The sequence below is a fragment of the Oncorhynchus kisutch genome, unplaced genomic scaffold (assembly GCF_002021735.2).
Source record: "Oncorhynchus kisutch isolate 150728-3 unplaced genomic scaffold, Okis_V2 scaffold854, whole genome shotgun sequence".
Lineage (NCBI taxonomy): Eukaryota > Metazoa > Chordata > Actinopteri > Salmoniformes > Salmonidae > Oncorhynchus > Oncorhynchus kisutch.
This window is the reverse complement of record NW_022262799.1, coordinates 97,045-111,890: the sequence shown is the minus strand read 5'-3', so window position 1 is coordinate 111,890 and position 14,846 is coordinate 97,045. Positions and strand designations below refer to the sequence as shown.

At 41.4% G+C, this 14,846-nt stretch overlaps 10 non-coding genes across 10 annotated transcripts; all 10 read left to right on the top strand.

The window, feature by feature from the left end:
- Window positions 1-5,712: 5,712 nt before the first annotated feature.
- On the top strand, window positions 5,713-5,784 carry trnaa-cgc (transfer RNA alanine (anticodon CGC)). Its single transcript has one exon. It is a non-coding gene; the product is annotated as a tRNA-Ala (tRNA).
- Window positions 5,785-6,319: 535 nt separating this feature from the next.
- On the top strand, window positions 6,320-6,391 carry trnat-ugu (transfer RNA threonine (anticodon UGU)). Its single transcript has one exon. It is a non-coding gene; the product is annotated as a tRNA-Thr (tRNA).
- Window positions 6,392-7,794: 1,403 nt separating this feature from the next.
- On the top strand, window positions 7,795-7,866 carry trnaa-cgc (transfer RNA alanine (anticodon CGC)). The gene has a single exon. It is a non-coding gene; the product is annotated as a tRNA-Ala (tRNA).
- Window positions 7,867-8,401: 535 nt separating this feature from the next.
- trnat-ugu (transfer RNA threonine (anticodon UGU)) lies at window positions 8,402-8,473 on the top strand. Its single transcript has one exon. It is a non-coding gene; the product is annotated as a tRNA-Thr (tRNA).
- A 1,403-nt stretch (window positions 8,474-9,876) lies between these two features.
- On the top strand, window positions 9,877-9,948 carry trnaa-cgc (transfer RNA alanine (anticodon CGC)). The gene has a single exon. It is a non-coding gene; the product is annotated as a tRNA-Ala (tRNA).
- A 535-nt stretch (window positions 9,949-10,483) lies between these two features.
- Window positions 10,484-10,557, top strand: trnat-ugu (transfer RNA threonine (anticodon UGU)). The gene has a single exon. It is a non-coding gene; the product is annotated as a tRNA-Thr (tRNA).
- Window positions 10,558-11,959: 1,402 nt separating this feature from the next.
- On the top strand, window positions 11,960-12,031 carry trnaa-cgc (transfer RNA alanine (anticodon CGC)). The gene has a single exon. It is a non-coding gene; the product is annotated as a tRNA-Ala (tRNA).
- Window positions 12,032-12,573: 542 nt separating this feature from the next.
- trnat-ugu (transfer RNA threonine (anticodon UGU)) lies at window positions 12,574-12,645 on the top strand. Its single transcript has one exon. It is a non-coding gene; the product is annotated as a tRNA-Thr (tRNA).
- Window positions 12,646-14,018: 1,373 nt separating this feature from the next.
- trnaa-cgc (transfer RNA alanine (anticodon CGC)) lies at window positions 14,019-14,090 on the top strand. The gene has a single exon. It is a non-coding gene; the product is annotated as a tRNA-Ala (tRNA).
- A 542-nt stretch (window positions 14,091-14,632) lies between these two features.
- trnat-ugu (transfer RNA threonine (anticodon UGU)) lies at window positions 14,633-14,705 on the top strand. Its single transcript has one exon. It is a non-coding gene; the product is annotated as a tRNA-Thr (tRNA).
- Window positions 14,706-14,846: the final 141 nt, after the last annotated feature.

The window sequence follows — 14,846 nt, the reverse complement described above, 5'->3', positions numbered from 1 at the left end:
TCTCCTGGTGGCAGCTAGCTGAAAGAGCTACCCGGATTCATATCGCACGGTGGGAGTGTAAGACACACGGACACTATCGAACAATAAACAGTGTTCGAGAGGAGAACTGGAATTAACAGAATTCCGGGGGCCATCTCTCGAATGAAGAAAATCCTCCCTGTCCTGTCACCCCTGTTTTTGTTCATAGAAGTGAAGATGTGTCTGGCTCTTGCTAAGTGATGTGTTCTCGGGGAAAGGGTGGGGCTTCACATGGAAGCTGTTTGTCTGAGCTGTCTTATCGTGGGTGACATCCCAAATAACACAGCTCCGGATGAATCAGTACCCGAAGCCTCAGCTGGTTTGACCACCCTGGATCACGGGTTGACAGAAAACACTGGGGTGGATACTTCTGATTAATTGGGTTTGATAATATGTTTAGAAAATGGGGAAAATATTATGATCACTGTATTGTGGGCTACATTCACCTGTGTGACTGTTTTAGTTTTATGGGGCTGTTGTCTAACTCCCTGTCTATGAGGCCTTATTTCCAGGACTCTGGAGAAATCGATGGAAATAGATGGTGATGTACCAGCGGATTCCAGGTTCTGACCCGTGGAATGCTGAATGTATGTCTACAGAACAAGTGGACGAAAATTATAAATGAAATTATATTAAATTGGGAGGGTGTCCGTATGGGGATTACAGGATAACCGACTTGGGACAGTTCTGGGATTGGAAGAGAGGGTATCCTTATAGCATAGGGGATCCCACAAAGGTGGATAGGTTTTTCATGATATGGGAAAACCTGGGAGCACTGTTGAACTTTGTAAAGGTGATGAAATCTTGCTAACCATCAAAACTATTAAGCTCTCTGATGCAGGCACTTACACCCTCGGACTACAAAGGACCGGGACAGACACGATGGGTGTGTTTTCTATTAAGGTGCTGCCAAAACCAGAGGTCCCAGATGAACCAGGGCCAGACACACTCCTCTACCACCCCTGGACCGAACCTGCCACCACTGTATTAAAAAATCCCATTCAGGTAATTAATGTTAGACTATTCAGCTATTGATCAATTAGGCACTGAGACTGGTGTTATTGGTAGGGACAATTTGTGGCTTTCTTATGAGGTACAGTTAAGACCCTGAAAAGAAAGGACTACATGAGATACATGAAACATTGGTCATGATGGACCTGTTCTGGCTACACACCCATTTGCTATAGGAGAAGGAGAGGGGTGGTTGTGTATTCTGAGAGGTTTATACCTGGTTGAGGCCAATTCAACTCTCTGTTCCTCTTTGAGCCTTGTGTTTCCTACAGTACCTCCTCATCGGGCCCCTTGGGGTGTTGAGGCATATGGGGGCAATTACAGTTGCATCACGGGTACAGGTAATGGCATTGATTATGGGAGATTGCCTGAAGCTGATTGCAGTAGTAACATAACCATTAATTCCACTTGGCCAGTTACAGGCCTAAACCAAACTAGTGGTCTGGCTGATGTGTGGTGGATCTGTGGACCCAAAAGAGTGCTGAGACCCATTCTTAGAGGAGACTGGCAAGGTACGTGTGCTCTGACCAGTTTGATAATTCCACTGACCATTGTTGATGTTACTGCTGAACAGTTGTTGGGTTCTGTATCCAGGGGACCTGAAAACATTCCATCCCATGGGAGACATAGAAGTAGTGCTCCATGGACAGAGGATGTAGTTGACATACACACTAACCTGTTAGGAGTGCCGGTGGGGGTTCCTCATGAGCTTCAGGCCTTGGGCAGGAATGATGGATTATAGGTCTAGCCATGGTGGATGCAAGACAGACTGCATGGATTTATTACATCTACTATGATCAACAGCGTTTTGTTAATTACCCCCGTGATGCACTCACTGGTATGTCTGAACAGTTTGAGGCCATATCTAGGGTTGCCAGACAGAATAGACTTGCTTTGGATATGCTTCTTGCCAGTCAGGGGGGCGTATGCAAGATGTTCGGTGAACAATGCTGCACGTATATTCCTAATAACACCAGTCCAGATAGTAGTATATCTAAGGCCCTTAGTGGGCTTGATGCACTATCTGCTGAGATGAGGACCATGGCGGGGGTGGAGGAGTCTGGCCTGTTCTCTTGAGTGGGAGCCTGGTTTTGGTAAGTAAACTAGAATGGTGGTTACTGGATTTCTGACCCTAATTTTTGTTATTTGACGTGTTGTGCTGCTTGCATCATACCGTGTTTCAAGAAGTCTGTTACAGATGTGGTGAAGGCTTCAGGCATGATGATGCCTTTGCTTGATGCTCCAGTTGGAGATGCTGATACTGAAGCATGCTTTCAGGGGAGGATGAGACTGACTGAGGATGACCCATGGTATGCTGTGGGCGAGGTAGTAGAATAAATCTTACACCACCACAGTTCCTTGTTATACATCTTTATGATGGGTTTTCTTTCCAGTATGTTTGTTCTCCCTGTTGTGAAGGTTTTGAGTCCCTGGGTGGCATGAAGCCCAACTGGTGCAGGATAGGAGTAGCTGAGAGGACCAGATGGTTTATAATAATGCTTTGCTTTGTTTTACTCTGTTTTCCATGACCAAAGTTTTATCCGGTATCTTACATGTCAATAAACAATAAAGTGTTATCCTGTTTTTGCTAAGTGACACCCTTGTGGGTGTCAAAAGGGGGACTTAAATTTCACACAATTTTTTTTTTAATGTGCTGTTTTTGAATGAGCTGTTCTCTTTTGACATGAAGGTATTTTAAACTCTGTGACTGTTATATGATTCATTGCTGAGTTTTTGTTCACACCCTGGGGGGTGTGAAAAAGAGGGATTATTGGTTCCTGTGTTTTACATTATAGCCATTACCATATATATGATTGAATATTATCTGCTGTTGGCTTGTGTTGATGTATGCAAGTGTTATGCAACATAGCTGACTTGAAACATTGTTAAAAGTGTCAGGGCCAGGGGACTTTCTCATGCTGGAAAAATACAGAAGGGAGGGCACATTCAGAGCGTGGGGTTGCGAGAACAAGCGTTTTTTGTTGTTGTTAGATAACAGGAGCCAGGTGCATGATAACGGTATGGAGCATGAGAGCCTGGCTGCAACTTCTCTTATGACATTCCAGAATCGCATTGCAGTAGATATGCTACTGGCGGAGAAAGGTGGAGCTTGTACTATGTGTGGTGAACAGTGTTGCACTTTCATCCCTAATAACGCAGCCTCCGATGGTAGCTTGACCATGGCCCTAGAAGGTTTGAGGACGCTTAATGGTAAAATGAAATCTCATTCTGGGATGGATACCTCGATGTGGGACTCCTGGATGAGTGCGTTTGGTAAATATAAAACCCTGGTGTCCATTTTGGTATCCATTTCGGTGTTCGCTGCCATTTTAGTTCTCTGTGGATGCTGTTGCATTCCATGCATCCGTTCCCTTGCCACTAGGGTTATCTCTAAAGCCATTGACCCTTCCTCCCCTTCCCAGATGTTTCCTCTGCTGGATAAAGACCTACATGAATTCGAGGAGGAGAGTGCCTATTTAGGTTTACATTATATCTGCTGTTGCCTTATGGGGATGTATGTATGTGTTATGCAAGTGGATCATTCCGCCTGACTTGCCTAGTTTAAGTCACATCTCTTTGGAGATGTGAAGAGAGGGAATCACAACTTTTTCCTGCGGGAAAAAAGTTGGCTTATGTAGACAAGCATTTACTTTTATTTTGAGCTGTTGTTCTCCGCTCTGTAAAATGAGGGTTGTAAGTTCCTAGGTGGCTGGTAGCCAACTTAGTACATAGTGGGATTGAATGGAGAACATGATGTAATACATATATATCTATTTCTGTTTAAAACCGTGCCTTATTTCATAGTCCCATTGGGAGAAGTTTCTCTTTGTGTCTGGATCCAGTTAGGTTGTGTCACGTCTCTGGTGAGACGTGAAGAGAGGGTTTTGTAGAGAAATGCTAATTCTTATGTAGGTGACCAAACTATTGTTGATAAAGGGCTACCACTCAGAGTTGAGCCTGTGGGGTCCCCTACAGGATAGCTCCCGCATTACACTAATGGCCAAAACCAGCGCACACACACATGATCTCCGTTGTCTCTGAACGTTGAATGCCCGAAGAGGATTCTACGATGACGGACAGACTACTGAGCCAATGGCGGAAGACTACAGACTACACCCCAGCTGAACCAATCCAAAGATCCGATCTTCCAGAATCAACCTACTTTCTTTTCTATATAATAGCGGTGTACTGATTGTAACGGCCTCTTCTTCGTCTGCGCTTCCGTACGAACCAGCGGGAGAGCCGTAATTACGCTGTTCTAGATATCTTCACTCTGAATAAACTGTAGCTTGTCATACAATTTACCACCTTGTCTGAATCGATCCTTGACCGACTCGTCCGTCTACATACCAAATTACTAACACTATTATATAGTAAGGGGATGTACCTCTACGGTAGAGCTAATACTTGAAATGCATGCGCTCTGAAGTTAATCCCCAAATTTTCTGATGAGTATATTTAGTTGTGAAATTAGCTTTTGCACAACTCTACTTTCCAGAATGTTGACATTTTAAGAAGGAAATAGATGTGCTAAGTCATCTGTTTTTGTAAACTGAAGCACATGGGTTCAATCCTGGGTTCAAGCCTTGTTCGACGTTTATGGAAGCTAGATGATATTATGGAAATGTACTTTCATTAGAACAGCGTAAAGAAAGGGTCAATTGTATTGATATGGCCACTACGACCTGTATGCTCTAGTCGGCTGGCCCTCGCTACATATTCGTCGCCAGACCCACTGGTTCCAGGTCATCTTTTTAGTCTATGCTAGGTAAAGCTCCGCCTTATCTCAGCTCACTGGTCACGATAACAACACCCACCCGTAGCACGCGTTCCAGCAGGTATATCTCACTGGTCATCCCCAAAGCCAACACCTCCTTTGGCCGCCTTTCCTTCCAGTTTTCTGCTGACAATGACTGGAACGAATTGCAAAAATCGCTGAAGCTGGAGACATATTTCCCTCACTAACTTTCAGTGTTGCCAACTTAGCGACTTAGTCGCTGTATTTAGCAAGTATTCAGACCCCTCTGAATACTTGCAGACATTTTCATTTTACTCACTTTTTGTCTCTTCCACAATGTTATTCCTCACTCCTACAGTGTCCATCACAATTACATGCACATGGACAATTATGCAAATTAGGTGATGACATCATTTAGCAACTTCTAGTGACTTTTAGGACAGCCAATAGCTACTTTCCTTACTGAGGTGTTGGCAACACTGCTAACTTTAAACATCGGCTATCTGAGCAGCTAACTGATCGCTGCAGCTGTACAAAGCCCATCTGTAAATAGCCCACCCAATCTACCTAACTCATCCCCATATTGTTTTAATATACTTTCTGCTCTTTGCACACCAGTATTTCTACTTGCACATCATCATCTGCTCATCTATCACTCCAGTGTTAATTTGCTAAATTGTAAATACTTCGCTACTATGGCCTATTTCTTGCCTTACCTCCATTTGCACGCACTGTATATAGACTTTCTTTTTTTCTTCTATTGTGTTATTGACTGTACGCTTGTTTATTCCATCTGTAACTCTGTGTTGTTGTTTGTGTTGCGCTGCTTTGCTTTATCTTGGCCTGGTCGCAGTTGAATATGAAAACTTGTTCTCAACTAGCTTACCTGATTAATTATAGGTGAAATGTAAAAAAATAAGAAAAAACCATTTCTTTCCCAGAAAGGGGATGTAGCTCAGTGGTAGAGCGCATGCTTCGCATGTATGAGGTCCTGGGTTCAATCCCCAGCTTCTCCATTCAAATTTTTGCAATGGCCCATCTCCTACTTTCCAGAATGTTGAAATTCTCAGCAGGAAACAGAGACGTGCTAAATAATTTGCTCTTGTAATCTGAAGAACATGTGTTCAATCCCTGTTCGTACATTTATGTAACAGAAGTGGCATGGTTGCCAACTTCAATTGCATCATTTTCAAAAACTGAAGTTCATGGGTTAGATGACTGTCCATACTTGCGTGTATTTAGAATTGCTGCTATCATTTCATTGTAGTTTCAATGGAGTGGTGTATATAAAAAGTACATTGTATTAATATTGCATTTTATCTGCAAATAAAATTGGATCGAAGCTCAGAGGGGGAGTGCATGCTATTTTAGTACTTGGTTCAATCCCAAGGTTCTCCACTGAGTATTTGTGTGCCAAATTCACATTACACAACTCCTACTTTCCAGAATGTTGAAATTCTCACAGGAAACAGAGATGTTATTTGTGTGCCAAATTCACATTACACAACTACTACTTTCCAGAATATTGATAAATATCTTGCAGTATAGAGTGGCATGGTGGCCAAGCGGTAAGGCGTCGGTCTTGTAAACCGAAGATTATGGGTTCAAATCCCATCTGTGCCTTACTGAAAGATCGCTGGTACCATGGGAAGGTTCTTTCACTGGAGGACTTTGAAGAAAAAAAAGTTCTCAAAATGGCAACCCTGCTATTATATAGTAAGGGGATGTACCTCTACGGTAGAGCTAATACTTGAAATGCATGCGCTCTGAAGTTAATCCCCAAATTTTCTGATGAGTATATTTAGTTGTGAAATTAGCTTTTGCACAACTCTACTTTCCAGAATGTTGACATTTTAAGAAGGAAATAGATGTGCTAAGTCATCTGTTTTTGTAAACTGAAGCACATGGGTTCAATCCTGGGTTCAAGCCTTGTTCGACGTTTATGGAAGCTAGATGATATTATGGAAATGTACTTTCATTAGAACAGCGTAAAGAAAGGGTCAATTGTATTGATATGGCCACTACGACCTGTATGCTCTAGTCGGCTGGCCCTCGCTACATATTCGTCGCCAGACCCACTGGTTCCAGGTCATCTTTTTAGTCTATGCTAGGTAAAGCTCCGCCTTATCTCAGCTCACTGGTCACGATAACAACACCCACCCGTAGCACGCGTTCCAGCAGGTATATCTCACTGGTCATCCCCAAAGCCAACACCTCCTTTGGCCGCCTTTCCTTCCAGTTTTCTGCTGACAATGACTGGAACGAATTGCAAAAATCGCTGAAGCTGGAGACATATTTCCCTCACTAACTTTCAGTGTTGCCAACTTAGCGACTTAGTCGCTGTATTTAGCAAGTATTCAGACCCCTCTGAATACTTGCAGACATTTTCATTTTACTCACTTTTTGTCTCTTCCACAATGTTATTCCTCACTCCTACAGTGTCCATCACAATTACATGCACATGGACAATTATGCAAATTAGGTGATGACATCATTTAGCAACTTCTAGTGACTTTTAGGACAGCCAATAGCTACTTTCCTTACTGAGGTGTTGGCAACACTGCTAACTTTAAACATCGGCTATCTGAGCAGCTAACTGATCGCTGCAGCTGTACAAAGCCCATCTGTAAATAGCCCACCCAATCTACCTAACTCATCCCCATATTGTTTTAATATACTTTCTGCTCTTTGCACACCAGTATTTCTACTTGCACATCATCATCTGCTCATCTATCACTCCAGTGTTAATTTGCTAAATTGTAAATACTTCGCTACTATGGCCTATTTCTTGCCTTACCTCCATTTGCACGCACTGTATATAGACTTTCTTTTTTTTCTTCTATTGTGTTATTGACTGTACGCTTGTTTATTCCATCTGTAACTCTGTGTTGTTGTTTGTGTTGCGCTGCTTTGCTTTATCTTGGCCTGGTCGCAGTTGAATATGAAAACTTGTTCTCAACTAGCTTACCTGATTAATTATAGGTGAAATGTAAAAAAATAAGAAAAAACCATTTCTTTCCCAGAAAGGGGATGTAGCTCAGTGGTAGAGCGCATGCTTCGCATGTATGAGGTCCTGGGTTCAATCCCCAGCTTCTCCATTCAAATTTTTGCAATGGCCCATCTCCTACTTTCCAGAATGTTGAAATTCTCAGCAGGAAACAGAGACGTGCTAAATAATTTGCTCTTGTAATCTGAAGAACATGTGTTCAATCCCTGTTCGTACATTTATGTAACAGAAGTGGCATGGTTGCCAACTTCAATTGCATCATTTTCAAAAACTGAAGTTCATGGGTTAGATGACTGTCCATACTTGCGTGTATTTAGAATTGCTGCTATCATTTCATTGTAGTTTCAATGGAGTGGTGTATATAAAAAGTACATTGTATTAATATTGCATTTTATCTGCAAATAAAATTGGATCGAAGCTCAGAGGGGGAGTGCATGCTATTTTAGTACTTGGTTCAATCCCAAGGTTCTCCACTGAGTATTTGTGTGCCAAATTCACATTACACAACTCCTACTTTCCAGAATGTTGAAATTCTCACAGGAAACAGAGATGTTATTTGTGTGCCAAATTCACATTACACAACTACTACTTTCCAGAATATTGATAAATATCTTGCAGTATAGAGTGGCATGGTGGCCAAGCGGTAAGGCGTCGGTCTTGTAAACCGAAGATTATGGGTTCAAATCCCATCTGTGCCTTACTGAAAGATCGCTGGTACCATGGGAAGGTTCTTTCACTGGAGGACTTTGAAGAAAAAAAAGTTCTCAAAATGGCAACCCTGCTATTATATAGTAAGGGGATGTACCTCTACGGTAGAGCTAATACTTGAAATGCATGCGCTCTGAAGTTAATCCCCAAATTTTCTGATGAGTATATTTAGTTGTGAAATTAGCTTTTGCACAACTCTACTTTCCAGAATGTTGACATTTTAAGAAGGAAATAGATGTGCTAAGTCATCTGTTTTTGTAAACTGAAGCACATGGGTTCAATCCTGGGTTCAAGCCTTGTTCGACGTTTATGGAAGCTAGATGATATTATGGAAATGTACTTTCATTAGAACAGCGTAAAGAAAGGGTCAATTGTATTGATATGGCCACTACGACCTGTATGCTCTAGTCGGCTGGCCCTCGCTACATATTCGTCGCCAGACCCACTGGTTCCAGGTCATCTTTTTAGTCTATGCTAGGTAAAGCTCCGCCTTATCTCAGCTCACTGGTCACGATAACAACACCCACCCGTAGCACGCGTTCCAGCAGGTATATCTCACTGGTCATCCCCAAAGCCAACACCTCCTTTGGCCGCCTTTCCTTCCAGTTTTCTGCTGACAATGACTGGAACGAATTGCAAAAATCGCTGAAGCTGGAGACATATTTCCCTCACTAACTTTCAGTGTTGCCAACTTAGCGACTTAGTCGCTGTATTTAGCAAGTATTCAGACCCCTCTGAATACTTGCAGACATTTTCATTTTACTCACTTTTTGTCTCTTCCACAATGTTATTCCTCACTCCTACAGTGTCCATCACAATTACATGCACATGGACAATTATGCAAATTAGGTGATGACATCATTTAGCAACTTCTAGTGACTTTTAGGACAGCCAATAGCTACTTTCCTTACTGAGGTGTTGGCAACACTGCTAACTTTAAACATCGGCTATCTGAGCAGCTAACTGATCGCTGCAGCTGTACAAAGCCCATCTGTAAATAGCCCACCCAATCTACCTAACTCATCCCCATATTGTTTTAATATACTTTCTGCTCTTTGCACACCAGTATTTCTACTTGCACATCATCATCTGCTCATCTATCACTCCAGTGTTAATTTGCTAAATTGTAAATACTTCGCTACTATGGCCTATTTCTTGCCTTACCTCCATTTGCACGCACTGTATATAGACTTTCTTTTTTTTCTTCTATTGTGTTATTGACTGTACGCTTGTTTATTCCATCTGTAACTCTGTGTTGTTGTTTGTGTTGCGCTGCTTTGCTTTATCTTGGCCAGGTCGCAGTTGAATATGAAAACTTGTTCTCAACTAGCTTACCTGATTAATTATAGGTGAAATGTAAAAAAATAAGAAAAAACCATTTCTTTCCCAGAAAGGGGATGTAGCTCAGTGGTAGAGCGCATGCTTCGCATGTATGAGGTCCTGGGTTCAATCCCCAGCTTCTCCATTCAAATTTTTGCAATGGCCCATCTCCTACTTTCCAGAATGTTGAAATTCTCAGCAGGAAACAGAGACGTGCTAAATAATTTGCTCTTGTAATCTGAAGAACATGTGTTCAATCCCTGTTCGTACATTTATGTAACAGAAGTGGCATGGTTGCCAACTTCAATTGCATCATTTTCAAAAACTGAAGTTCATGGGTTAGATGACTGTCCATACTTGCGTGTATTTAGAATTGCTGCTATCATTTCATTGTAGTTTCAATGGAGTGGTGTATATAAAAAGTACATTGTATTAATATTGCATTTTATCTGCAAATAAAATTGGATCGAAGCTCAGAGGGGGAGTGCATGCTATTTTAGTACTTGGTTCAATCCCAAGGTTCTCCACTGAGTATTTGTGTGCCAAATTCACATTACACAACTCCTACTTTCCAGAATGTTGAAATTCTCACAGGAAACAGAGATGTTATTTGTGTGCCAAATTCACATTACACAACTACTACTTTCCAGAATATTGATAAATATCTTGCAGTATAGAGTGGCATGGTGGCCAAGCGGTAAGGCGTCGGTCTTGTAAACCGAAGATTCATGGGTTCAAATCCCATCCTGTGCCTTACTGAAAGATAGCTGGTACCATGGGAAGGTTCTTTCACTGGAGGACTTTGAAGAAAAAAAAGTTCTCAAAATGGCAACCCTGCTATTATATAGTAAGGGGATGTACCTCTACGGTAGAGCTAATACTTGAAATGCATGCGCTCTGAAGTTAATCCCCAAATTTTCTGATGAGTATATTTAGTTGTGAAATTAGCTTTTGCACAACTCTACTTTCCAGAATGTTGACATTTTAAGAAGGAAATAGATGTGCTAAGTCATCTGTTTTTGTAAACTGAAGCACATGGGTTCAATCCTGGGTTCAAGCCTTGTTCGACGTTTATGGAAGCTAGATGATATTATGGAAATGTACTTTCATTAGAACAGTGTAAAGAAAGGGTCAATTGTATTGATATGGCCACTACGACCTGTATGCTCTAGTCGGCTGGCCCTCGCTACATATTCGTCGCCAGACCCACTGGTTCCAGGTCATCTTTTTAGTCTATGCTAGGTAAAGCTCCGCCTTATCTCAGCTCACTGGTCACGATAACAACACCCACCCGTAGCACGCGTTCCAGCAGGTATATCTCACTGGTCATCCCCAAAGCCAACACCTCCTTTGGCCGCCTTTCCTTCCAGTTCTCTGCTGACAATGACTGGAACGAATTGCAAAAATCGCTGAAGCTGGAGACATATTTCCCTCACTAACTTTCAGTGTTGCCAACTTAGCGACTTAGTCGCTGTATTTAGCAAGTATTCAGACCCCTCTGAATACTTGCAGACATTTTCATTTTACTCACTTTTTGTCTCTTCCACAATGTTATTCCTCACTCCTACAGTGTCCATCACAATTACATGCACATGGACAATTATGCAAATTAGGTGATGACATCATTTAGCAACTTCTAGTGACTTTTAGGACAGCCAATAGCTACTTTCCTTACTGAGGTGTTGGCAACACTGCTAACTTTAAACATCGGCTATCTGAGCAGCTAACTGATCGCTGCAGCTGTACAAAGCCCATCTGTAAATAGCCCACCCAATCTACCTACCTCATCCCCATATTGTTTTAATATACTTTCTGCTCTTTGCACACCAGTATTTCTACTTGCACATCATCATCTGCTCATCTATCACTCCAGTGTTAATTTGCTAAATTGTAAATACTTCGCTACTATGGCCTATTTATTGCCTTACCTCCATTTGCACGCACTGTATATAGACTTTCTTTTTTTCTTCTATTGTGTTATTGACTGTAGGCTTGTTTATTCCATCTGTAACTCTGTGTTGTTGTTTGTGTTGCGCTGCTTTGCTTTATCTTGGCCAGGTCGCAGTTGAATATGAAAACTTGTTCTCAACTAGCTTACCTGATTAATTATAGGTGAAATGTAAAAAAATAAGAAAAAACCATTTCTTTCACAGAAAGGGGATGTAGCTCAGTGGTAGAGCGCATGCTTCGCATGTATGAGGTCCTGGGTTCAATCCCCAGCTTCTCCATTAAAATTTTTGCAATGGCCCATCTCCTACTTTCCAGAATGTTGAAATTCTCAGCAGGAAACAGAGACGTGCTAAATAATTTGCTCTTGTAATCTGAAGAACATGTGTTCAATCCCTGTTCGTACATTTATGTAACAGAAGTGGCATGGTTGCCAACTTCAATTGCATCATTTTCAAAAACTGAAGTTCATTGGTTAGATGACTGTCCATACTTGCTTGTATTTAGAATTGCTGCTATCATTTCATTGTAGTTTCAATGGAGTGGTGTATATAAAAAGTACATTGTATTAATATTGCATTTTATCTGCAAATAAAATTGGATCGAAGCTCAGAGGGGGAGTGCATGCTATTTTAGTATGAGGTCCTTGGTTCAATCCCAAGGTTCTCCACTGAGTATTTGTGTGCCAAATTCACATTACACAACTCCTACTTTCCAGAATGTTGAAATTCTCACAGGAAACAGAGATGTTATTTGTGTGCCAAATTCACATTACACAACTACTACTTTCCAGAATGTTGATAAAAATCTTGCATCATAGAGTGGCATGGTGGCCAAGCGGTAAGGCGTCGGTCTTGTAAACCGAAGATCATGGGTTCAAATCCCATCCGTGCCTTACTGAAAGATTAGCTGGTACCATGTGAAGGTTCTTTAACTGGAGGACTTTGAAGAGAAAAAAAGTTTTCTCAAAATGGCAACCATGCTATTATATAGTAAGGGGATGTGCCTCTATGGTAGAGCTAATACTTGAAATGCATGCGCTCTGAAGTTCATCCCCAAATTTTCTGATGAGTATATTTAGTTGTGAAATTAGCTTTTGCACAACTCTACTTTCCAGAATGTTGACATTTTAAGGAAATAGATGTGCTAAATCATCTGTTTTTGTAAACTGAAGCACATGGGTTCAATCCTGGGTTCAAGCCTTGTTCGACGTTTATGGAAGCTAGATGATATTTGGAAATGTACTTTCATTAGAACAGTGTAAAGAAAGGGTCAATTTGTATTGATATGGCCACTACGACCTGTATGCTCTAGCCGGCTGGCCCTCGCTACATATTCGTCGCCAGACCCACTGGTTCCAGGTCATCTTTTTAGTCTATGCTAGGTAAAGCTCCACCTTATCTCAGCTCACTGGTCACGATAACAACACCCACCCGTAGCACACGTTCCAGCAGGTATATCTCACTGGTCATCCCCAAAGCCAACACCTCCTTTGGCCGCCTTTCCTTCCAGTTCTCTGCTGACAATGACTGGAACGAATTGCAAAAATTCGTTCCAGTGTTGCCAACTTAGCGACTTAGTCGCTGTATTTAGCAAGTATTCAGACCCCTCTGAATACTTGCAGACATTTTCATTTTACTCACTTTTTGTCTCTTCCACAATGTTATTCCTCACTCCTACAGTGTCCATTACAATTACATGCACATGGACAATTATGCAAATTAGGTGATGACATCATTTAGCAACTTCTAGCGACTTTTAGGACAGCCAATAGCTACTTTCCTTACTGAGGTGTTGGCAACACTGCTAACTTTAAACATCGGCTATCTGAGCAGCTAACTGATCGCTGCAGCTGTACAAAGCCCATTTGTAAATAGCCCACCCAATCTACCTACCTCATCCCCATATTGTTTTAATATACTTTCTGCTCTTTGCACACCAGTATTTCTACTTGCACATCATCATCTGCTCATCTATCACTCCAGTGTTAATTTGCTAAATTGTAAATACTTCGCTACTATTGCCTATTTATTGCCTTACCTCCATTTGCACGCACTGTATATAGACTTTCTTTTTTTCTTCTATTGTGTTATTGACTGTAGGCTTGTTTATTCCATCTGTAACTCTGTGTTGTTGTTTGTGTTGCGCTGCTTTGCTTTATCTTGGCCAGGTCGCAGTTGAATATGAAAACTTGTTCTCAACTAGCTTACCTGATTAATTATAGGTGAAATGTAAAAAAATAAGAAAAAACCATTTCTTTCACAGAAAGGGGATGTAGCTCAGTGGTAGAGCGCATGCTTCGCATGTATGAGGTCCTGGGTTCAATCCCCAGCTTCTCCATTAAAAATTTTGCAATGGCCCATCTCCTACTTTCCAGAATGTTGAAATTCTCAGCAGGAAACAGAGACGTGCTAAATAATTTGCTCTTGTAATCTGAAGAACATGTGTTCAATCCCTGTTCGTACATTTATGTAACAGAAGTGGCATGGTTGCCAACTTCAATTGCATCATTTTCAAAAACTGAAGTTCATTGGTTAGATGACTGTCCATACTTGCTTGTATTTAGAATTGCTGCTATCATTTCATTGTAGTTTCAATGGAGTGGTGTATATAAAAAGTACATTGTATTAATATTGCATTTTATCTGCAAATAAAATTGGATCGAAGCTCAGAGGGGGAGTGCATGCTATTTTAGTATGAGGTCCTTGGTTCAATCCCAAGGTTCTCCACTGAGTATTTGTGTGCCAAATTCACATTACACAACTCCTACTTTCCAGAATGTTGAAATTCTCACAGGAAACAGAGATGTTATTTGTGTGCCAAATTCACATTACACAACTACTACTTTCCAGAATGTTGATAAAAATCTTGCATCATAGAGTGGCATGGTGGCCAAGCGGTAAGGCGTCGGTCTTGTAAACCGAAGATCATGGGTTCAAATCCCATCCTGTGCCTTACTGAAAGATAGCTGGTACCATGTGAAGGTTCTTTCACTGGAGGACTTTGAAGAGAAAAAAAGTTTTCTCAAAATGGCAACCATGCTATTATATAGTAAGGGGATGTGCCTCTATGGTAGAGCTAATACTTGAAATGCAT